The following is a 26,362-nucleotide window of genomic DNA, read 5'->3' as shown; positions in this document are numbered from 1 at the left end:
ATTAATTAATGATATCAACACACCAAATAGAAACTTAGATTATCCCCTTTCCCGACCGCCGTTTCTGCAGGGTATTAATTGAATCAGTGACTCGAAGCTGGTGGAAAATTTTAATTATATGATGCCCTCAAGTGTAAGTAAATTATTATGCAGATCATTAGCAAAGTAATTAGACTCGGCTGCCTAGCCGCCCATAATCCTCGGCTCACTAGTTGAATTAATTGTATTTCTGGAAATTGAGTTATTCCCACATTCCGTCAGAGCATCCCGTTGGCGTTCCTTGGCTTGTTGGTGCTTTTCATTTATTATGCGAATTTCGACTTCATTTTCGGCACTTAATTTCCCCCAGGCAGGGACCGGCACGTCGAGTCACATAAGTAAACAGACCAGACCAGAAGGATTGTAGAGTGTCAGTTGCTTAGTTTGCTCAACAAATAAGATCGTCCAATGTCCGCAGAAGTAGTGACTTTCCTGGAAAGCCTTGTGGATCAGGCGTTTTGTTTTACCCTGTTTTTGTGAATGGGTTGGGAGCATGTCACACTGCGTAATATTCTTAAGATGGTGCAACAAACACACAAATATGCCCTTGTTTGTAGGCCAACTGGACTTTTCCGCCTCTTATTAGTGTCGGAACCGTACTGCCTGACATCTTTGAGGAGGATTGAAACAAGCCAGCTCAAGATTCTACTTAAGCGCACTCAGAGATAGCGTCTACATAATAATGCCGCCTTATTACATGACAGGAAAAACATCTCCAACTTTGCTGTTGCTTCCCAAAGATTCTGCTCGAACTTTTGGACTCAAAACAAAAAGTTGTCAAAAGTTCAAATTTGTATACAACTTGTATATGTGCGCAAGTATTCGAAATTACTTTATTCACATTCGTAATTTGTAACTCGGCTTTCAAAGATATAATTGGATTCGGGAGTGTTTTCATGTTGTTTGCCTAATTTAATTGCAAATAAACGAAACGAAATTCCAGTTTGTGAAATACTTTTCCTTTAATTAAAAATCAAAACGCGATAAGCGACCCAGGGAATTGCTATGGAAAACGTTTTATCACGGTCGCGGGGGGAATTAAATCTTCAGCAAAAGCAAAAAGCAGTCTCTTGACTTTGCAACTGGCCGCAATTTCCGTCTCGCCGCAACTTTTTCTTCGCTCTTTGTGCCATAAATTCAGCGCCAGCTAGACGGAGCATCCGCATTCGCATCCGCATCCGCAGCCTCAGTTATTTTACCCGGTCCGAGGGTCATTAATTTGTCTTTTGAGGTGGTGGTGGAGGTGGTGGCGAGGGTGGATGAAAGGCATTTTGAACGAGGAGCAGTGGCAGTCGTTGCCGCCGCGGCATTAAACTGCTTAAGTAGCACAACTAAATTAAGAATTGTGGGCCAAGCAATTAGAAAAGGGGCAGCAAAGGCAGGTCAAACAAGGAGCAATAAAGTTCGAAGTTAGGTCAATCCTGAGGTGTAATGGATATTTGTTCGCTCCGATCTTTCTGACATAATCTTATAGGCTTTTTATAAAATAAGTCCCGGGACTTATAAAAGAAAGCGACTTGGATACCAAACTTAAATGTGTCTGTAAGTAGGGAGCAGTGCTAATTTGTCTTAAAATGGGCATATTAATGAACTTTTTTTAAGCAAAATTGTTAATATCTATCTTATATATTTAGTATTCAAAATCTGTCCAGTAGTTGTTAAAGTTATGATGAACGCCGACTTTCAAAAGGTGAGTTGTTAAAAAAACGCATTAAGTTTTAAACACTAGTATTAGTGAACATATATTATTAATATCGACATTAATTAAAAAAATCTAAATAAAATATGAAGGTTTGGCTTTAATGACTAAAACTAAAAGCAGATAAAAATTGCATTTACAAACATTAAAAAGTGTATAATATGGCTTATTATTTTGTATAATATACTAAACGAAAGCTTAAACCGTTAAAAGACTTCTACTTTTTCAATGTGCCCTCATCTGGGAAAAATTTGCTGCTTTATAGTAAGTATATCGATTTTTACGCTCTCAGACACGCATTTCCGGAAATTTAATCAGTTTTGGTGCTTTTCTGAATTGTGGAAGGCAAACGAAACGAAAGAATCTTCACAAATATAAAAAGAAATCCAAATCCAGAGGCAAAGGAAAAGGAAAAGAATGCAAGGGCAGAGGAGAAAACGGTAGAGATAGGGAGGAAAATTGTTTAGCAGTCGTCTGACTGGAAATAGAAATGAAAATGTTTCTGACTTACTTGCCTTGGCTTTGTTATTTGACTTTATTGAAATGACTGTCTTGCTTTGCCTTGCTTAAGTGGGTATGAAAATACACATGTAGAGGAAGAAACAACAACCACGAAGATGAAAATGATTTTGTTTCGCCAAAGAAAAAATAAAGCAAAGATATTTTTTACAAAGTTCCTTATAATTGTTTTACTAAATTCCTCGAGCCACATTCAGCGCCATGAGTAACATAACAGTTTTAACTCATGACTCCAGGGAAAACTATTGTTTTTGCATAAAGCTTTGTCTGATGGAGAAACCTAAATGTAGACAGATACTCGGACAAACTCAAGCCGTAATACTTTATGCAAATTTATGCAAAAATGTGGGAAATTCTCTTCAAGAAAATATGAGCGAAAAATGCAATCTGCAAAAGAGTTAAACCAAAGAGGAACAAAAAAGAAACGAACTAAGTGGGGTGGAGAACTTTTCAAGTGATGGGAAATAATGCGACTTTTTAACTATGTTTTAGTTTGGCCAAATGCATTTTGCATGTCAGAGTTCGTCTCTAGATAATACCATTCGAGAGGAACTCTCCGAGTTTTTATCTCCGTCTCTCCATTGCCCTAATGGGCTACCTCCTTTTTGCTGCGTTTTGGGTTTCATTATGTTGGCCATCCGACAAACAAAGGCTTATCATTTTTTGCTCACCACGTCCTTCATTTATGTATACGAGAACACAACTTCTCGCCTCTGCGACTGGTCTCCGCCTTCTGCCGGCAAAAATAGCTTAAACAATGGCTTTGCACAACAACGAAGGCAGAAATTAAACTGGCTTTCATCAGGAAGAGCGCAACTGGCAAGTCAACGAGAAGAAAATAAAGAAGCGTTCTCTGGCAAGTAGTGGGAACAAAAAAATACTTGGCGGAAACTATAATCCATCTGCATTAAAAAAATGCAGCGGAGAAAATAGTTTCTGGCCTGAGCCCCAAAGCAGCTCAAAAGGGTATTTTATTTTAGCATAAATGCTTACATAAAATTAAATATGCAAAATGAGAGATTGCTTTAACTGCAAATGGAATATTGCAGATATCTTATGAGGATTTCCATATATGCAAATGGTGAGCTCGTTAATGTTTCATATACAGTTTTACCTTGAACCCCATCAAATCACATTTGCGAGGGTTCTTAAATTTAAATGAATTATTCAAGCATTTACAACGAGCTTAGGAAATGGCCATTGGAAATTCGAGCTCGCACACTAAATTGAACTTAAAGTGATAAGTCCAATCAGAGCGAGAAACTCTCACACACAGGGTTTAAATTATTGAAAGGCAGCCGATGTGCGGAATCCTTCGAATGAGATACACATGTATTTATCCTTGGGCCAAACATTAGCGAAGGCAATAAATTTATCGCACAATTGGGCCCGGAAAATGCATGGAAAATTAATTTCCCTCCGATTTTACAATGCCCTTGCCACACGAGGCATAAATTTAGCGCTCGCGGCTTACAAATTTGAAAAGCAAATTTTCGACGCAGTTAGAAATAAATTATCGTTTAATATTGGCAAATAATACGATACCAACGAATCCCCTTCCCTTCTCTCATTCATTCCTGAGTTTTTTCTCCGTCTGGCCTTGCCAGAAATTCGCAAATTGAATTCGTTATTCGGCGTCGCATGAAATAATTTTGCCTTGGGGGGTCACCAGCAGCAAATGACGAAATAATGATATTAGAGCAACATTACGCCATTACGTAGCGACATACATGCAAAAATAATTGACGACAATGACGTAGGCTACATACATACATCGGCAGCCAAAGACATTGCGCATACGCCCCGTAAGCCAAGCCAGTCTAAGTAATGAGGCTAGAGGGCACAGGCGGAGTTGGCAAAGTCACCGACTGGAGAGAACACGGAATACATTATTCTGAAGGGTATAGACATTGAGGTAACCTGTAAAATAGTTCCAATTATATAGAGCTCAGTGCATAATCAAAGAGCGGTTTGAACTAAACCGACAAAGAACACAAAAATGTATGTTTAAATTGCCATCCAAACCTTTTCGCCATTTTTGAACAGCTTTGAAGCGCTTGCATTGCAACTTCAGACTTTACATGCGTGTAACTCTTCAAAAAGGTTCAAAATATAGCGCTGAGCCTTTTATCGCTTATAAGGCAAAGCAATCACAACAAACTAAATGAATCCTCGACTCACATTTTCAGATAATTTATTTTGAATTCTTATCATTCTGCCAGTCCATCACACTTAAGGCGACAATTCCAAATGAAAATCAATTTCCACCGCACACGCCAAAGGACACGAGCCCTAAATATTCATCCCGACTGAGCGCGTTAGTCTTAATTAATTTCCACCCACGCCGCGTTAGGCAGCGTCCTTGGCTTTGTTCGGGATTACTTTTACTAGTTGTGGCACAGGACTAGATGCTCTTTGGGGTATTTTAATGACGTTTTCATAAACAGCCGCCTCCATTTCTGAGTGTCTTTTTGTGTCTGTCAATGCGTTCCTAATTCCATTTTATGCCACGTGGCTCGGCCTTAATTCTGCGCATTTGTTTTTGTTTGGCTGAAATGGCAGATAAAATAATTTATTGGGTAAAAATCGCTGGCCAAGAGCTAAGCGCTCTGGTTTCCCCAGCCGCCTGCCAGTGTTTTTTTTTTTTTTGCCGCTGTCCTCGCTTTTGTCTTTTGGCCCATGTTATCTGCAATGGAATATCTATTTGGCCATCGCTTTCGGCCCTTCCATAATGTTGGCGCCATGTTGATGGTATCTTAGCGGAAGTGTTGACTCAATGTTTACTCAATGAGGGCGTTGCTGGCGCGATATGACAACTGGTCCTTAGTCCTTTGGGCCTTTGTGTGTGTTCGGTCATAGGAGCATTCCTCGCCAGAGTTCGTTTCGTTTCGCTTCGGGCTTTGTTCTTGCCCACTTAGCTAATACATTTGCTGGTTTCGTTTCGCCTTATGAATATGCAAGGGCAAATCGTACAGTCTAAATAATGCAAGGTCAACACTGGATAGAGTTACATAACAATGGCATAATGGCCGAATCGAGACAGCCAAGTCGTAATTGACCTTTTAACAGAGCTTTGTTGGAAAGAGCGGTCAAGGCTAAGGACTTCATTTCAGCCCAGACAATGTCCATCAATTAGACCATCTCAAAAAATCAGACTAAAAAGTAAACAAAGGTAATGGCCGCATAGAGAAAATTGGCATTCTTAATTACTATGGAGCATTTTATTTATTAAAATGTTCCAAACCTTTTTAGCCCTTATTTGGTTTTGTTTTTAATTTTAAAAGGTTTCAAATTTTTTAAATGATGCTGAAATCTTTATTTCAAATAATATTTTTTAAAAGAATTTTATTTTAAATTTAAATGGCGGCAGAGGACTTCATAACCTTCACAAATTCCAAAATAATTGCTCGATTTGCGTCTACCGATAGATATGATCAAAAGATACCAACACCTTTTTTTCTAGCAAGTCTCAGAGTGCCAGTACATACATTCACGATTTGTGTTAGAGTGGGCGTGGCTCCGTTTTGAAATAAACTTGCGCTGCGCAGAAATCACGCTTTTGTAGTTTCCGAGATCTCGACGTTCATACAGACGGACAGACCGACATGGCTAGAACGACTCGGCTATTTATCCTGATCAAGAATATATATACTTAACATGGTTGAAAACGCTTGTATGTATAAAGCAAAACCTAGTTTTAAAACTTAAGTACTTTCAATTTTATTTATGCATTATACATTTCTTACATATACAAAAGGTTTTAAAATCCTTCGTTTTACAATTTGTGTGACAAATGTTGGTTTTCCCCCGCAAGTTATTTTTCGATTGATAAAACAAATTGAGATACTTAACTGTAATTTAAAATGCTCTAAAGCATATTTGAATGGAACAGTCTGATTTTAAAGAAAAGGCAAACAAAAGACTTTCAGACAACGTCCTGATGTTCAAATGAATTAATCTTTTATTAACTGTCCGTTACAAATACACACTTGCCTCTAAACGTAATTTCTTCGTCTCAGCTTTTTGTGTGTTGAACAGTCTGCCAAACCTATTAACACAAGCCCACTTAATTTTAAGTCCTAAAACATCTGTAAGGAGACAAACAAAAACTCCAAACAATTGTAAACTCTATTTTCATATCACCAATTAAATGAGCTAAACACACAATAATGTTGAATACTACTTAAAATAATATAATAATATTGTTTCATAAAATAAAGTGCACAGACATCTCTCGTAAAATAAAACGATACTGATAATGATAATAAAATACTCCCCCTCCTGAAAAGTAATCATTTTTTTATGAAATTTCACAAATTATAGGGCAAAAAACTTTGAAGAGCCACGATAATTTTTGCTCTACGCAAACTGTTCATTTGTTTTTTACTTTGATATTCATTACAGAGTAGAAGAAGCCCCAGCAAAGAAACAACCTGTCCAGCTGGTCCTAATTGAGTTTCGACCTCATGCTGTAAGCCGGAGTCTTAGCCAGTAATATTTCAATCCAAGCAATCTCAACTTAACCGCATAGGAAAGCCTGTTACACTAATGAGCAACACCTGGGGAGACAGCTAAAGCAGCAGCAGCTGTAAAGGTGAAATAGTTATCCCCAGACAAGTTGCAAAATTTACAGCACAAGAGCAAAAAATCTGCTTAACCACATGGTGGTTGGAACTGTGGGGCTGTGGAACTGTGGGGCTGTGGGGCGTGTGAGTTGCCGACCTAATGGCACATCTCCAGGCTATTTGGGCTTGGCTTTTGTGTCCGTCCTGGTCCTTGGTCCTGGCGTCCTTGTTGGCTTTGTGTGTTTCCGTAAACTGTCATTTCCGGCTGCTACTGCTCCAGTGCTTCCCCCAGCTTTGCTTTCAATGCACAATAATTGTTATCTTCAACAATTTGCGGATGTTATAAACATATACGACTGCTTCATATTGTCTGCATGTAAATACAGCAATGTGGCACGGGCACTGGGATTTTCGAACTGCTCCTTGGTGCACAGAGAAAAAATGAATCTGAATTTGAAATTTGTGTCTTAAAAGATGACAGAATCTTACATTGACTAGCAATCAATAAGCAAAACTAACATTTCTCATAAATATATAATTCAGACATTTTTAATTTAATCAAGAAAATTAAAATATTGAAATAAATTAATTTCTAGACAGTAGAACAAGCTTAACCTCACTATTTATGTCCTGGAAATACTTTGTAAAATTGGTTTAGTTTGTTTAACAAAAGAAAATGTCGCTTTTTAAAAAAGAAATTGGTATACATCTCAAATTATCTTGGAATTATACATTGTCACTTTCAAAAATATAATTTTAATTATATTGATAGCATAATAATGTCACTGTGCCACAATTTGACTTCAAGTTCTGATAGGACTCATTAATATGACTTTAAAAGTGTAATTATGGATCTGATTTCATGTTTTTCGCACCGTGTGGGACTCTATGTTTGCACTTGTCGTTCGTTTTAATAGGTGGGCGAAGACTGCACCTGCTCTTCTCGAAACTGGTCCCCCTACCTCCCCCCCTCCCCCGCCCGAGCCCTAGGTCCTCCTTATCCTGTTACCCCTCCTCCTGGCCCGACTTCCTCAACAATCGACATCCTCCCAATGGAGAACTGGCACGGAAGACATTTAGCTAAGCGCTTCGCTTGGCAAACAATTTTCGATTTCAGTTTGGGCCCCACTTTCTCAGCCCCCTACACTTCCCCCTGAGGGGGGGAGAGGGGGTGGATACGCGCAATTTGAAGCTCATGTGCGAAAACTTTCGAGCAATGAAAGTTGTGAGCACCAGCAAGAAAAAGACTCGAATTCATAGATGGGGGTGGCCTCTGGGTTACGGCTGCGGATGGTATTACATGCTAAGCCGAGTTGTAGCTGAAGCTTCTTGGTTGGGTAACTTTTGGCTGGAAAATTTGTTAGATGGAATATTTCGGTGGGACTTTTTTCAATTCCCCGATTGAGTTTCATACATATTTCAGCTGTACAGCATGCCAGAGAACGGCTGTTGGCCGAGGGGTGTACTTTCGCCCCACAGTTAGGCCATAATTAAGGGAAGGTGATTGCCCTGGCACTACGCATACGCCCCATTGTCTGAGTGCTGGACTCAGTGTGTCACGTCGTCTGCCCCGTAAATTCACCTGTTTGACTGCGTTACTCATACGCCTACGTGCCTCATTAAGGGACGTGTGCCCGTGTCTCTCTGCTCGACTCAACCCGGTAATAGAAAACTTTGCCATAACATTTAGGCCGCCTAAACTTAATTAACAACCCCGAACAGGTAATCGGCAGGCGCTCGAATTGCTCCAACAACCGCCTGGACTCCCCTGCCATTGTTTAGGCCGTTTCATTTGCAAATGTTCTCTGGACACAAAGCGCCATGGAGCTTTCCGCCTTCCCATTAAATTGGTCATTAGGCGTCAAGTGGCCTGCTGCCGCTGGCTCCGTTCTTGGCTGCTCCAGGGCTTGGCCCAAATGATGGCATAAACAAAGGCATCCGAAATTGTTTCGGCTTAATTTGAAGGCCCCGCCCATTCCGAAACGTTGACTTTAATTACTCGCCCTACTCGGCTGGCACATTCAATTAAATTATCGTGTATCAGGCGGCTTTAAACCTGAAGGATCTGTACCGAAACAATGCATGCAATTTCTGTTCTGAAAGCAAATTTCAAGCCTGAAAACAAATCTTTTTAATTGTCCTGCTATACGGCACAGAAAAGAAAGTTTATCGTGAATCTGTTCTAAAAGTTTCTGCGCTTCCATTTGGCCTGGCTTGCCTCGTGTCCTGGCACGAAAACAAGGAAATTAGTTAAAAGTTTGGCAAAAACAGCAGACGACTTTTGCCTAAGGACAAACAAGAAAGGTGAGCAGGTATTTCCATTGCAAACAGCAAGAGGGCAATTTGCTGCTAGGGGCAAATTAATAGGTATTTTTTAGCGATTTTAAAATGAAACCCAAGCCCCTTTAAAAATTCCCTTTCGTAGAATATCTCTTACGAAACGAGCTTCTCATCTGGGATTTCGGTCTTCATGGGCGAAGCACATCCATTCACTGTTACTGTATGCATATATATATATATATATATATGCATTATGGATTCCCAGCCCCAGCGCTTCATCCATATAATTCTGCACTCCTGGTTGCAACTGAGCATAAGTCAAGAAAAAATTTAAATTAATTCTCAACGCAACACAAAAAGACCGTGCATATAAAACGAAGAGTAAGCGCATAAATAAACTATTTGTTGTTTGAGAAGCTCGCTCCCAGCGTTTTGCCCGGTTTCCTCAACGTTTTTGTAAATGGCGTATACAAGTGAAGGTAACAAGGGACGCAGAGAAATCTGTTGAGTGGAAAATTACAAAAAACTGCAAAAGCGGCGTTTACCAACATTTGCCGCATGCCACATAGAGCCTCATTCTGCGTCTCGGGCCCCACATGTGCTGCTTTTAAGTATTTTGGCAAGTTGTGCATATTTTAATTAGTTTCCACAGGCAGCAAACAATTTTCGGCTAACAAACACGCAGGTGGCAAGCGAGCGTAAGACGTGGCGTATACGCAATCTGTGGCCTCCTGGCTAAATGTCAGGGTGTGTGCTTGTTAATGCAAGCGTGTTGATGATTACGCATCAGCGAAAACTAAAAACGAACGTAACAATACCCTTCAGAGCTAAAGCTAACCCCTTATTAATTATAATTAATTAATTCTCTTACTTCAAATAAATTGTGAATGGAAAACAGGATTTCCCCTTTAAGAACATGATCTTAAAAATCAATGTTAATGTATTGACGGCTCTAGATGAACTCTAAAATGATTCTTGTGACAGTAATATTTTGTTTAAAACTTATCAATTTCATTTAACCGTTTTTCCAGTTCGTTTCGAAAGAAATCTCCCTATCCCAAACATTAAAGTTTCAACTTAAAGTTTCACGAAACGTGGCTTAATAATTTCTCACAATGTCTTAACCAAACTTACACATCACTGAACCCTGCCGGTGGTTTTCACTTCTAAAACTCCGCTAAAATGCACACAATCTGCTGCCTTTCGGTTATGGTATCTAGCAAAGTCACACAAATGTCAAAGTAAAACTAGTCACTTACCCACAAGCTAAAGCTCAATTTCTGTGCAGGGATTTTGCGTTTAACTATTTAGGCAACGCGTTTGCGGCAGAGATTTTGATTGCCTTTAAGCGCGCAGCCCGGCATTTAGGGTCGACAAAAGGCCAAAAGCATATCAATATGCGAGCAAACAGGGAAAAATGGGCCAAGAAACGGGAAAGAGGGGGAGTCACCTATGCAAATATTTCGAGACTGCCATCCTCTGCGTTCCCCCTTAGCCATTCAAACTTTCTGCTTCAGTAGCTCGCTCGTTCTTCGAATGTATCTTGATACAAGTACTGCAATTTGTACTCGTAGCTCAGACAGCTCTGCCTTTCGCTTTTCCTCAGTTTGGCTTCCATACACAGATGCACAAAGAAAAAAATATAGATTATAACATGCTTTTGTCGAGGGAGTTTTTAATTTTAACTTGCCTTAGACTAGTGTCTTGATTGTCTAGAATAGTATTAATACCATTATTAAAATTCTTGTGCTCCACAACGAGATATACTTAAAAAATTTAGGTTTCTATGAAATCCTGTGATGATTAATTATAATCATCTAAAAATTTGATAATTACTTAGCATGCTAACAGTTTTTTAATCGAACATTGCATCGCCCAACCTTTGTTTTCACAGTGTATGAACACAAACACTGAAGTACACCCACTTGACTGCTCGTTTTGGCTTTGCTGCCATTCAAATCTGGTCTGTATCCGAATCCACCACCCCACAAAATGCATTGCAAAGCAAACTGCTCCGCATCGCTTTCATTCTTTCCTTTCGATCCGATCCTTTTGGCTTATACGGCTCCTTGTGTTTCTGGGGTTCCCGTTTAATAGTCGCAAATTGGTTCTCACACTTGGAATTTCTATTGCCTGTGTGATTTGGCAGGGGGCCTTTGACTCGCTGAGAATCGATGAGAACCGAATACATTTTGACTGGGGCAGACGTTGATTGTGTGAAACTCTAGAACATAGTGCTCTTTGACTTTGTCTTTGTGCCTATTTAGTTTCAAGGAACGTCCCGTTTTCCTCTGCTAGCTAATAAACTGATAATTTCAGAGTTCCACTCATTATGGTATACGCTTGTTTATATTGCAACAAAGATATATTTAAATTGAAGTATTTCTACCTTCCACAATCAGCCAGCAACCTCAAAATGTATTTCAGGGCTTACACAGTGCAAAGCAAAATCTACATTGTCAACCACTTATCGCCCACAAAACAAATAAAATCTAACAGTTTTTGTTTCGGGCTACCAACCGCAGAAGGGAAACATTTTATTTGGCTGCGGGTGAACCCAAAAATGAACCCGCAGATGGGCTCAGCTTGCTCATTAAAATTTGTTGCCGAGGCCATGGAACAGGTGGATGGGATGTTACGGACTATCAACCAGCTGAGTGTGTTGTTTATGGGTTTGTCTTTATCGCAAACGTAAACCAAAGTCATCAAATATACAGCACACAAACTCATAAGGGTAGCAATGAAAGAGAAATCGATATTGGAGTATTTTACCTCAATTTGCCGAAGTGAATCAAACTTTTTTTCCTTAAAAAGCAAACGAATTTCCAATAAACAGAGATTCCATTAGCTTTCTAATTACTACAAAGGAAACCCAGATATGCAATGTGCTTAAAAAGGTGATTTTAAAACAATACATCGACATAAAATTGCATTCAATAATATGTTTCTTTTACGATAATTGTATCCTTGGGAATACTTTTAAAGTAACAATAACTAGTTCATTCTTAAACGCTTTTAATAAGTTCCTTACACTTATTCCTTAATGGAAAAGGTTACCTTAAAATGTTCCCGTTACAAAACTTTTTAAAGTATTGAAAAAGAATTGATTTAGTGTTTTCAGTGCTCGTCAAACACAAAAAACTCATTTTGCTAAGGGGAAGTTAATAAATTACACTTCAATTGTGCAGTCAAAGTCATGTTCGATATAAAATGTGTTGTGGCAGTCGGTTCGGTTGGCTAGTGATTGTTGGTGTGCGAGTAAATCTGATGCTCGCAGCCAACGTCTTTGATGCCAGTTCCTGGCAGGGCCTGTCAAATCAAATAATTAAACTTTCACTCCATTGTGAAAAATGAAGCACATCCTAGCGTCTGCAGGAGCGGAAAAAAACGAGAGCAAATGCCGCACATTAAAAGCGATTTGAGAAAGGAGAAAAAACCCGTGGTACGATATGAAACTGAAACCTTCTCTACACAAAGAAAAAAAATATGCTTTTGCATATTTATTTTTTAAAGTATAATGTTTAATGTAATTGTATTTTAAGTCCACATATGTTCCTCTCAAATTATTGGTTGGTAACCCAATAGTTGCAGCCCCACCCTTCGAAGAGTGCGGCCTTAGTTAGATTTTTATATCATCAAAACAACTATACCATATAGCTCTCACAGGAATAATTAAAATATTAAAATAAAAAAATAAAGTTATCTTTTTTTTTAATTTTTTTTTTAAATGCTTTTTAAAATAATAAATAATAATTTGATAGTTCAGAATTACGCTTTTAAATTTATTAAAATCGAAAAACGATATGATATTGCTGCTTTAGGAACATTCGAATAATTTGGCTGAATATCCTAATAACTTCAATGTTTTTAAACATATATGCAAATAAATCAAAATGTAAAAGTTTTTAAGAATATTTCGTTTTCGCAATAGCTGCAAGAGTATATAAGCTTCGAATATGCCGAAGTTTGATTCCTTTCTTGAAATCTGTATTATTTCCTATTTTTTAAAGGTTGGAGCACTTTTGACATAAATTTTTGTTCTTACATGTTCATTTTTTCTGTGTATATATACTACACACACACATTTCTTCTTAATCCATTTTTGTACTCAACGTTAGCTGATGGATTACTCTCGTTCAAATGTCGAATCTTGTTAGCGCAGCTCCCCAACCACCTGTCCCACTCACCACCCACTCACCACCCACTCACCACCCACTCGCCACCCACTCGCCACCCACTCGCCACCCACTCCGTTGACTGAGCCTGGGGGCTGTTTTCTGGGGCACTACCAACATTCCATGGCGACAGATGCTGATGGCTAACAAGCCAAAGGGAGCCCAAGTGTCGCTGGTTTTTCACGCTCCAGATTCGAGTTGTGCATGTTTGTTAGTGCAATCTGGAATGTGGAAAAAAAACTAACCAAAAGCACACACGTTTCAGGAAAAAAATTGAAGAGAGTCATTTTTAAAATTGATGTAGAAAGGATTCCGGTTGTATATACTTGTTGTTTGAATTATTATACTTTGACTTTGTAATTTGTTTGTTTTTCTTATATTATATAAGCAAGCTCAAAAACTAATTCTATATGAGGCCTAGCTTTGCTTAAATTTCTGACCACTTGGGGTTAACGTTCGAAAATGGTATACCCTTTTAACCGTAAAAATTATTTTAAAGCAATTTACTTCCATCATAATCCAAGCCCACTTCACACTTCCCCTGATTTAATCAAATATTTTCACATTAACTAAATTTACATATTTTTTGGGTTAGGTGATTGGGTGATTGGTTGGGTGATACAAAATGGCATACATTTTTATAAGACACGGACATATTAACCATATAAAGCTGTTTTTTAATTTTTTTTTTTTAGTTCTTCGACGTATAGTAATGGTTAAATATTTCGGAATTACGTTTTAAATTCCATTAAAAACGGACAACTATATCATATAGCTCCCATAGAAATAATAAAAATATAGAAATAAAAATCTAATAATTGAGCTTCAAATCATCATAGCTTCAATATTTTTAAACATATACGCAAGTAAATGATAATTATAATGTTTTCAAGAATGTTTAATATATGCAATAGCTGGATGGGTATATAAACTTTGGCTTGCCGAAGTTTGCTTCCTTTCTTGTTCAACATTTGATTCATCTAGCCAATTGGACACTCCCAGTTTCTTAAAGCATAGTCCGGCAAACCAAGTTTGCCAGGTTATTTTGCTTGCAGTTTTTCCGATAATTAGTAGCCAGCTTATGTTTTTCTTAAGGCTTTCAGGCCATGGCTGCTTCTGCCATTTAATTCCCTGGGGGCAAGTTCTTGGTTAGCTGGAAACATGAAATTTTTTGTTAGCCTCGATTTTCTTTGCTTTTTCAGTTCTACCATGTTGTTTTATGTTGGCATTACCGCTGGCATTACCGTTTTGTCTGCTTTTGATATTGGCCATTTTTCCTGTTTTCTACTCACTTTTTTTTCGTCTAATTTGCTGCAAACTATTTCTGGATGGGGAACTGCATAACGAAGTAAAATCTGTTAAAGCTATAAATGAGAAATGTTCTTGCTATTTCTGCCACTTGATAGAGGCCAGTTGTAAAACTGTTTATTCAGCCAATATCTATCGACTCATAAAAAAAATTTAAATCGGTCCATTATTTTCGAGCAGCAGGTTAGTTCTAGTTTGATGTATAGTCTTTAAATCATGTAACTAAATAACGGATTGTTGAACCACAAGGGCAGTGGTTCTTAGTGTTAGTGTTTTGATCTTTAATTGTGTTGCACCACAGTTACTCCATATTTCAATTATACCCGGAGATACCCTCCTCCGTTTTTTGTTCAGCGAAGCATAAACAGCCTAACAATCATAAAGAGCGACTTCCAACAAAACAGCGCTGAAATCCCTTGCGTAATGTGCAGCACCTGCAGTGCGTCAACAAAGCTCACAATTTTCGTGCCTAAAATGAGTTTTTTTATGGCTTGACCACCCCAGTCACGAGCCTCGCGAAAATATTCACATTCGTATGCAAAAAGGCTAATGAGGCTAAATTTAGGCAAGCAAACCGGCGGCCTGTCATAAAAATGCTTTGTTGTGTGTGACGCATATACTCGTATAACTGCAGACAATAAAGTGGTTTATGGTCTAATTCTATTAGTCCAAAACCAAGTGGGCAGGCTGTTAAATGGGCGTTGAATGCGTGTAGCAATTGCTCCAGACAAAAACCGTCGACAATATAGTGCCTTTCCCACTCAGAGGTGAGCATGTATATAAATACACAGCAACGGTCAACACAGCAGCAACAAAGCAGCTAATACTTTTTCGTCTCAAATTTTAAACTAAAAATTTGAAGTTGATTTAAGAATATGGTAATATAATTTGATATTATACTTTGGCCACATAATTTATTTCTTGAAATAAATACATTTTTAATTTATATATTTGTTAACAAATAATTATATTCTTTATTAGTAACTTTGGGTAATTTTTGGGCAAGTCAAGTTGTTTTTCAATATTTAATAAACCCACTGCCCATCAGGCGATTTTTAAAAGCATATTGCAACTAATAACATGGACAGAAGAGCGTAAATGTTTAACTGGCCTTGAATTGGTTTCTATTAACCTGTATATGAATTCATTAACTGATGTATAGAGGTCGAGGTCATGGTTAATGTTAATTATAAACATCGCCAAAACATATTTTAAAAATTGTATTTTAAAGTTGGAGCAACCGAACTGCATTTTGCCCTGAAAACCAACCTTTTGACATTAAAGTTGGTCAAGTTTATGAAACTAAACCAATAAGGATGCAAAATCCGGCACACCCACTTATGTGTTTTTGCTATTTTCTGGCATTCTTTTATTCCACTCTATATGCATAAACGGATATATGTATAGAGAGAACTTTTTTTTGTTGCTACATGCTCAAGTGCTTGCTAACAAAGTTAACACAAGATTACTAATACGCACCATTGTACGTGACTTTTTGCTGTCAGCTAAATCAAGTTTCATTATGTACTAGCCTATGGGGAAGGGGCTCCGATGAAAATACAGATAAAGCCACAGCCAGGAGGAGTATTGGGGTAGAATCGAAGGAGAAGTACGAAGGGTACGAAGCTGTATGCGCCCAGGGTGTACAAGTTGTGCATAAAACACCTGCAGCAACTTTGCTAATTGTGGGCAGAGCATACGCTTATAAATGCTACTACCCAATGGTTTTTAGTCCACACCAACAGAATCGAGTGTGGCAAGTTTGCAGCATAATTAAAGCGCAGACACGCCTCTGGCCAGAAACCCTAATGACATTTGCATGTGAAGCACGCACAATGCCAAGAACTCAGACTCGGCATGTCGTACTATACCTACGACCCTGAAGAGACATATAGTTATGTCTCAGAGTATTGAAAAATTAAAATCTTAATTTCTCTGGGCTAAGCTTACTTAAAAATAACTGTCAACTTACTATTAGCGGCAGAAGAGTTTGGTTACCATATTTCAAACAAATTTGTCTCCACAAGTCGAACTTGGAACGTTCAAATTTCTCTATAAATCACTAAAATTTACTGCCTAAATTCCATTTTTTTTAAAGATATATATAAGTATACTGCAAAAAATAGAAAACGTTTCCATGAGTAACCAAAAGCTTTTTGCGTTTAACCAAATCGATTAGCTCAATGGTATGCCCTGCTTATCGGTATTTGCTAAGTATTATGAAATGTTTAAAAGTTATATATTTTATCTGATCAAAGTTTTTTTTAGTTTTTTTTAAACATTTTAATGTTTGTACTTCATAAACATACACATTTACACCATGCATCTCTGCAAAAATTAAATATTCCTAAGCCATTTAAAATGCGAATTATATGCGTATACGTTTAAAATCGGCCGGCACACCTACTCTCATGCTCTTTTGAATAGGTACACTAATAAAATGACTATAAAAGTCCGTTTTATATTTTTAGATATCCCATAAAAGAAAAGCTCTTCGTTTGATCAACACAATAGGTAATTTTAATATTCATATAGGAAATCTACAGAGGGCATTTAATCTTCATAATAGATTAATAATATTACATTCTCCAATAGGTTAAGTATATCCTTAGATTTACATTTCTACATTTAAATGTTTTTTTAGTTGTCAAAAGTTAGATATAAGTAATGAAAAACCAAAATCTGTACCTATAATTTTAATTCTGTGCTCGCTCACAATTTCTGGAAAAGCTTAACTATACGGAGGTTATCCACAATCACTTTATTATCACACTTTAGCCCCTCATTAACAAATAATAAAAATTAAAACGAGTTCTGATAAAAAAGTTAAAAGTGTCCTATTAAAAAGGTTATGAGAGTAAATAAGATATCGAAACAATCTTTACCCAACAAAGCTATTTATTAATTACTTGCCAACCTCTATCTGTCTCGAACTTTTTGAAAATACTGTGTAACCTAAAAGTTGAAAAGGTAATTAAGTTCTCAGAAACATACCGCAATATGCTCCACATATTCTTCAAATATACCATAAATAAAAATTATTGTTCTAGACCGATAGTATCGATTGTGAGCCCAAGCCATCGATTTTTGCTAAATTGTAGGACCATTCATCGTACCGATAGTGCTATCGATTGTTTTACCAACTCTACATGACGGTATGTTACAAAAGAGATAAGTTAATAAATGTATAATATTGTCGTCCAATTCCTTTTCGTCTATTCCGACTCATATAATATGTACATGCAATTAAAGAAAGACTTTTGGGCAAGAAGCTCAGAAAGATAGGGCTATGTAAACTAGACTAGTGATGCAGATCAAAAGTATTTATATTTTAAGGTTCGGAAATACATTTTTCTTTACTTTACTTTTAATTCAAATTAGGATGGGTATTTTCTGATTATTGTGAAACAATTAGCCCTATTTATTTTTGCCTGTATACCCATGTCCATTGCATTTAGCATTTAATCAACTAACAGTTGTCGCCATGTCAGAGTCGGGAGCAATGCTATTATTTTTGACCCGTGCTGAACCAGCCACAAAACAGATAAATATTTAACGGAGCCACACCGAATTTTAGTTTTTCTGATGGCAGCTGCTTATTATTTATACTTCCCCAAAGACCTGGAAAATAAACCAAAATATAGATGTTTCCGCACTGTGACTGCGGCGAACCAGAAACCTCAATCCGTATCCGTATGCAACTTTTCGCTCCCCAGCATATAACGACATGAGTACGCAGCACGAGCTTGGCCTGATTTTCACAGCGATTTGAATGCTTTCTTCCCCACAATTTATTTATTTTTGGTTTTTCCATATGAGTGTGTGAAAGGTTTTGGTCCTGGGCATGTTGTGTTTAACTTTTGTATCATGTTTTGTGGGGCACAGTTCTATGAGTTCAAGTTTTTAAGAAGCTCTCAAATTCAACTTGACACATTGATAGCAAATTGGGACAAGCTCTGTGAATATTTTCATGTGCGAAAAGACTTTTAGATGGGCAATCTATATTAATGTCATTCGACAAAGGTTTAGCTTGGCTCTCAAAATAAACACACCGCATTCACTTCATTAAAACAACAAGCGTAATGAAAACAAGACGCTGAAGCTCCGTTATCTTGTGATTACAGAAGGCATACATCTGTTGGATACCAATAAATATTAGCTGAATGTTAAGTATGTATATCCACCTGGCTGGGTGCAAATTAAATATTCAATTATTTGGCCAAAATTGCAAGTTTCCTTCCGTTCCTAAGTGCGTTTCTGTGTAGCTCTGGTCCATAAATATTTAAAGTTACTTGCTGGCAAAATGAAATATTATAGGGGCAATATACTGCCACGATGCCTGGTGTCTGAAACTGATTATGCAATCTAATGAAAAGTAGCCCAAACAATCTATACTATATCCCAGGTGGTTGCCACGTGCGAAAAGGAAACATGGAAAGGGTATTGGCAGGTCAACCACTGGTTGGCAGTCTCATTAACCACAACGGCAGCAGGAGCAGCAGCAATGCATTATAAATTTAGTCGCTTCTCATGAGCTTGTGCCTTGGCGGCTAAACAAGTTCCTTCGTTTATTCCATTGTTCAATAATAAATGATAGAATGGCAGTGTCTGCGGAATACGGACAAAGTGCGAAAGCAGTCGATGCATTGGATTACGAGAAACAAAAATGGAAAACTACATATATGCATAATTTGGGTGTTGAACCCCACAAACCTCAGAAGGATCCCAGTACTTAAGTGTATTTGATTGATGCTAAGAAATAGTTAGATGTGCAATTTATATTTATACTTTTGCAGAGAGTATTATATTGTAATTTTAGTTATAAGCTTGCAAGGCAGTCAAGTAGACATTTCCAACCGTATAAAGTATACATATTCTTGATCAGCATCACTGGGAGAGTTGATGTCCGTCCGTCCGTCCGCTTGCAGGCAAACTAAACGTTTTGGTTTAGTAGTTGTTTATTATTTCAGAACTACGGGTTAAATTGGATTAAAATCGGTCGACTGTATAGTTGCTCCAATGGACAAAATCGGAAAAAAATTTAGCTTTCCTATTTTTTGCTTTTCAATTTCATTTCTTTTGGATGTATAAATGGAAAATAATTTAGAACTACGCTTTTAATTTTATTTAAATTGGAAAATGATTTTTGCTTAGGAATTAACGAATAATTGAGCTGAAAATCACCATAGCTTCAATGTTTTGAAACATATATGTATATAAATCGAAATGTATATGTTTTAAAAAGTATTTAATTTTTGCAATAGCTACAAGGATATATTAACTTCTGCTTGTCGAAGCTTGCTTTCTCTCTCGTTTTATTTAATATGATACCAAAAATGGGCTACATTGGTTTGAATGAAGAATGATTTGGCGACCTCCTTTGAGCTGAAATAAAATATTTCTTTCGCTTTGATGCGCCTGCAACCGCCCCAACGAAAGGGTATAGACGCTAAAACAAATAAATATAAACAACGCATGCTGAGAAAAAGCTCCCAAGTCGACCGCATTCAGGAAGCGCCTTTGTCTGGTTGCGGTTTGGGATTCAGCATTATCTGCTCGACTCTGCCGTGTAATTTCTACTTAGCTTGCTTTCACTGCTTCTAATGGTGGGCCAAAGTGCCAGGCATGCATGAAATGCGTTTGACTGATTTGCATTTTGGCATCGGCATCAGGACCTGCAGGATCCTTGCGGCTGTGTGCTGAATCTAGAGTAGACTTCAGCAGATGCCTCTGTCAAATATTTGGCCTGACTGTGGCAAATGTGGCTTTGTGGCCAAGTACGAAGTAATTCAATTAATATTTTACCTTTTACCTTTTTGCTGCACATTCAATTTGGCAATCTTCACATACCTGAAAATGGAAACAAAAAGCTTTTGTTACTAGTGCTAATATTTATGGCCAGCAGATTTAGAGTTCACTAAGTCTTTAATTTGAAACAAAGAAATCTAATTTCTTTGAAGCAAAATAACTAATAAATACCCAGTTATAACAACTTAAAAACTTTTAAGTTTTGTTTTAATATGATTAATATTTAATGACAGTAATATACCAGTTTAAAAACTCTCGATTATTATTATTATCCATTAGAAACAATAAGAAATGTCATAAGAAAATAACTTTCGAACTTTAAAGTTAAGTTCAATTAATAAGGATATACATTAAGAAACAAGCAGTTAAGTTAGTTTTTAGAAGTCCTATTTCAGGAACTCTAGGAAAGTGCACTTGAAAAACAGTCAGCAACCGCAATCGTTGTGAAAGCCGAGCAAAAGTCAAGGAAAGTCCCTGGGGAAGTGCGGTAAGCATGACAAAGTTTTATACATTTTGAAGCCAAAAACTGAGCTCTAATAGCACGGTCAACGAGTCGTATAATTAACGTTATACCAGAGCGAGAAAGTGCCACTTACTGAGCCGGGGGAAAGTCTGTGGAAAGCGGGCGGAAAAAACTAAAGACAAAGTCAAACACTTGTCACAGTTTCGACTGAAGGTGGGGAAGCCTAGGAACTTAAACAGTTGCACTTTTCCAGTGGGCGTGGCCACCCCAGGCACCCCCTTTGTCTGTGTGTGTGTGATCCCGTCATTAAACGAATGGCAGCCCGGCAAAAACGCCGCCAGAATTCATCGCAGCACATAAAACGCACCACAGGAAAAGGCTGAAGGACCGAGGATGAGGATGGTTTGGAGTGGCCTGTCGCAGCTTTTGTCTTAAATTGGCTAATAAACTGCCATCCGTCGGTGGGGGCGGTGAAAAGTGCTGGGCGTGTGACTTTACGCGGTTGGCAAGTTGAAATGCTTGCGGCTTCATTAAGCGCACATAACATGAGCGCATGAAATTGAAATGTTTGGCTGCCCTTAAGTCATCCCGTGTTAAATCGCAGCGAAAAACAGGCCAAGTCCGGAAAATTAAATAAATACTCCTTAAAACACGGAATCTTATATCATAGCTTTATTTGTTGAAAACACTTAGAATCAAGCTCTCTTCAGCAAGTGAACCCAAAATTGTTTGATCAACATAAAATGATTACCTTCTTTTTCCTCGCTCTTTTTTTCTTTGCAACAATTTTTTGCATTGGTTTTACTGATATACGATTTGCTAATTTATGTTTTAGATTTAATTCACCTGTTGAAACCCACACTGACTATTGCATTTAAAGTTGTAAATTAAATATTAAAATGAAATAAATAAATATGAAATCATATTAAATAGAACAAATATTTAATTACATGATTTAGTATAAAAAATTTAAATTAATGTGAAAAATATTAGACACAAAATAGTTCCCATTCGTTTCAAATGCATTTTATTTGAGATATATATGGTTTAAATTTAAATTGAGCTTTCAAATATTTAAACCAAATCCAAATGAGAAATTAAAATTGTTTTTAATGTTTTTGTATTTAAAATAATAAAAAACTGGAATAGGTGAAAATTAAAGGGAAACTATTCAAATTAAATACAATATATTTGGACTTACAAAGTTTTTTTAAGAGAGCAAGTAAAACTTATAAGACAACCATAATTTATTTAATAAGAAATAATTGTTTGGCAATTACATAAGACTAAAGGAATATTTCCAATAATTTAATTGTTAAGCCCAAACCCAATGAAATCTATATCCATCCTTGATACGTGAAATCCAAAGGCTTAAGGTATTTTCAGAATAAACTCTGTCTCTGTTAAGTTCAATAAGTTCTTATTGAAATATTGTTGCGTCCAGGCAAAACATTTTAATTAAAGTTATATTGAACGCACAACAACCATTGACAGTTGTTTTATTGAAAAATATCTCTCCGTCTTTCGGTGAAGATACACACTAAAATTTATAGGCACACACAGGACGGGAACTATTGACCAATCACGTAATTAAATCATTGGGAAATCGTATTAATTATTGTGACTTACTGATGGGTATTTACTCATAAGGCCCATTCAGACACATTTCAATTTTCAATTTTGGCTGCGACGATGGAAATGTCTTAATTAAAACACAGCCTGAGCGTTTATTAGTCTTTGCCATTAAATATCCGTAAAAAGGCAACGAGTTGTACAAATAAATTTGTGAAAAGCATTCACGTAAAAACTAAATCGCCCGATTTAATGCTGTGGGTGTTGGGGCGGATTAGTTGGCTGGGAAGTGGGATTTCAGTCAAAACACATACAACTTTGTTGCGGTTTAAGTGCCCTCGGTTCATGGTTGGCTCATAAAATGTGTGACCCACTGTTTGCCTGGTCGTTTGCTTTGTTTTATGTCAGCTCTGGCTTTGTGTTCGACGGCTTTGGCTTTGCTGCTTATTGTCAAAGTTTCCGGCTGCAGCAAGTAGTGCGTAAAATTTCAATACGATATCAAGAAGTTGAGCCATAAATTTATAAAATTATTGGCACAACTTTTGTGCCTTGAAAATATAATTCTATATAGCATATATGTATATAAAGCCCCTGGCCCACTTTGGTAGGCCCAAGGCCCAAGAAATTCCATGCGTTCTTGCTCGACTGGCTATATTTATTTTCTTCACTTGTATTTTTATGACCTCATATTTTGGTATACTAATTCAAATAAGTGTTTGCGGTTTTGTTTTATGGATTAATCACCCAGTACCAAGTTGCGCATAGAAAAATATGTTTATTTTTTCGGTCGCTAACGAATTTTAACAACGTATTAATATTTTGATTTCGCCAGGAAAATTGTGAGTTTTGTAAAAACAAAGTAAATGAATGTAAGCATATAAATATTTAAGAGTGCCCTTTAGGACATCAGCATTTGCTAAGTAAAGAGCAAATAAATTTCTTGGTGATTGGTTGCTTTGCGTTTAAGCCCATAAAAACAACGTTATGGGATTCGATGGGATTTCTCCTAGCCATCACTATGAATAAAGTTGAAGCAAACTGAAGCCAACTGCTTAATAATGGGAAATGGGTGGGTGATTACGAAAGGTCCCCAAACAAGGCCCTCATCTTGTCCTTAGCCAAGTTCACATGGCAAACATAGGAGATCCTCTTAGCGTTTTGCTTTCACCGCCTGTTCGGCGGCTGCCAGCTGCACTCCCTTCTTGGCCAACTTGTGCTGCAGCAACTTTGACAAACTCATTAACTCATTATCTGTGCAAGAAGTTGACACAACGCTCGAACAACTTTGCAGGCGTCGGAGCAGACGGCATCGTAGTTCTCAGTCGAAGACCTACACAAATGGCAATTTTCCCATCCGCATTTAATTAGTTATCATTTGCATGACGGACAATGCAACAAGAACTTGCAATTGCAATCCGTTTGGGTGCGGGTGTGGGTGTGGGTGTGGGTGTGGGTATTTTCCTGCCCGCATTCGGGACACACATCCTCCGCCTCATTGAGCACCTTAATTGATGCTAATTGATTGTGCAGAGCCTGTTTGTCTTCCGGCGCTGATTGCTCAGATTTACGACTGGCCAAAATTAAATAGGGCAATTGCAGAGCGCCCAAAAGTATGCCCACCAGAATGTGCTGGCAGTGGGTGTCCTGCGTGTCCTTTGTAGCTGTATCGGCTGTATCTGAATCCAATGGCTGTTATTGCGTTGGCAATCGCGGTTGGTCAACAGATTTTTTATTTCATTTTCGGCGGCTTACAAAATAAATTGGACAACGTATTCGCACATACAGCAGACGGAAAACAATTCCAGTGTGAGTTTTATTTAATTTTGGTTGATTTCGGTGTAAAACCCTTTTGGCAAATCCGCCAAATATCTCATGTGGGGTGGAATACTTCTGCCGTGCTCTTGTATTCAAACTCGTACGGCAAAATTTATGTTGCTCCAATAACAATTCCCATACAAAAACACAACAACCACCGCTATGAAATGGCATGTTGAGTGTATTAAATTGCCATTTATTTGACTTTTGTTTTCGCCTTTTGCCCCATTGCTGTCCCACTTTTTACTGGGGCCGCCTTTACATTTGTATTCTCTTGCCTTCAATTCGCTCTGATTTTTTGCCGTTTTTGCCGTAGCATATTTTGGGGAAACATTTAAATAATGTTTATATTTGTACGTCCTGGATTTGTATTGTTTTCTGATATCTGTGTAAGCTTAAAAAGTGTGAGTGTAGCTGGGACTCGGAATGAACCATGCTGTGATTGAGGATTTTTTTTTGAGGAGAGAAGAAAATTCGTGTAGAAGAAATCTGTGCCCTGACGTACACTGAAATACAACTATTATGCATGCTTTGACACAGCTGTCTGGATATGACTTAAGTAAATTTAGAGTGAACAATTAAATAAACTAAAGTTTGTCTTTATTTTGGGACCTACAAATAATTTTAAATTTAATTTAATTTAAGAATATATTACAAAATAGTATGCAATTTTCAGTGCATTACTGACTGCTCACTAATACCATAGACAAACGAAAAACGAAGAAAATCGGATGTTAATCAGAGGGGTTTCTTATCTAACATTTCTGTTTACGTTGCGTGGATCATAGAGATTTCATTATTTTTTAACGTTCACCTTTTTTGGTACAATGTTTCTCTGTTATTTTCGAGGGTCAAGCGGGCGAATTGACTTGACTTTTATGGCGGTCATAAAAGGGACTTTAATGTGTTTTATGCCCCTTGCCAAAGTACGAAAGCAAACTTCTGCTGTCCTTCACATAAATCGCCCTGAAAACACACCCGGAAAGTCCGATGGAATTATGCGTGAGCGCACATTAAATGAGCAACGAACGATGTTTTCTACTTTTAGAATTATTCCAAGACTTCACGGCATGTGTGTGATAAGGAATGCCTTGGGCATTGACTTCTTCGCATCCAAATCAAGTTGTCGAGGCAAGATTACCCGAGCGGGCGGACAGGCAGTCAAATGAGCTGGCATAAATCCTCGCCGCTGGCCAAATATTGATCGGCCGACGTGCTTGAGGTCTACCTCATTTTAGCCATCCAGGAAGTCGCCTGGCAGCGTTTGTTTGTCGTCCTCGCCTCAGCTGACAATCTGTCAGGTGCCACTTAACATAAAGGTGGGTAAGCCGAAAAGAAGCGGAGTGCGGAAGGTGTTTACCTTTAGCTTTCAGCATGCACGCAAATCCTTCGAAGCAATCAATTGGTTTTTATTGAATTTTCCCCAGCTAGCCATCACTTTGGTAACGCCAGTTTGGCGAAGGACATCCATTCTGATTGACACACCTTACAGTTACACAAAAAATAGTTTTAAAATTATCCGATTACTGTTTTTGGTTTTACTGACAATTTTTTTTTTTAACACATCAAATTTTGCTTATACATTTGCTCTATTAAGTGATTTTGTGTTAAAACAAATTCCAGCATTAATAACATCGACTTAAATCATTTTTATTTATAAATATTTATAAATTATAAGCACTTTAATTTGTTTTGATAATAAAGTAAAAAATGCCAGCAAATACTTTTTTTTTTTTTTGAAGTTAGACTTGGGCTGCTTTTAACGGGAAGGCACTTATTGATTTTATATGCTAATATTTTAGTTCAATGATTTTAAATAAATTGTATTATTTAATGATACTTTTTTTTTCTTTTTTGGTTTTTCCAAAAGGGAAATTTATTAGTATTGAAATCTTTATTCCTAAAGTTTACACTATCTCGTACATTTCTGTGTACGAACTACCTCTTGCTACGTATCCAGCCGTGCTACCTGGCGTATGAGTGACGTATGGCTAAGAATTCGTTATGGCTAACCCATAGCCTTAGTGTGTGTGAGTGTGTCCCAGTGTGGGTGCCAGTGAGTGTCCGTTAGTTTGCTCTCTCTGCCATCCGTATAACGTTTTTTATTGCTCGCTTCCTG

The 26,362-nt window shown here is 37.5% G+C and overlaps 1 protein-coding gene across 3 annotated transcripts in view; it reads right to left on the bottom strand.

Moving 5' to 3' along the window:
* The window catches only part of LOC108140982 (neuroligin-3), an 86,854-nt gene that overhangs the window by 45,927 nt on the left and 14,565 nt on the right, over nt 1–26,362 (bottom strand). The gene's annotated exons all lie outside the window — the stretch shown is intronic.

The sequence above is a fragment of the Drosophila elegans genome, unplaced genomic scaffold, assembly GCF_018152505.1.
Source record: "Drosophila elegans isolate 14027-0461.03 unplaced genomic scaffold, ASM1815250v1 contig_476, whole genome shotgun sequence".
NCBI lineage: Eukaryota > Metazoa > Arthropoda > Insecta > Diptera > Drosophilidae > Drosophila > Drosophila elegans.
The sequence above is the reverse complement of the archived record's forward strand: the minus strand, read 5'-3'. Positions and strand labels throughout refer to the sequence as shown.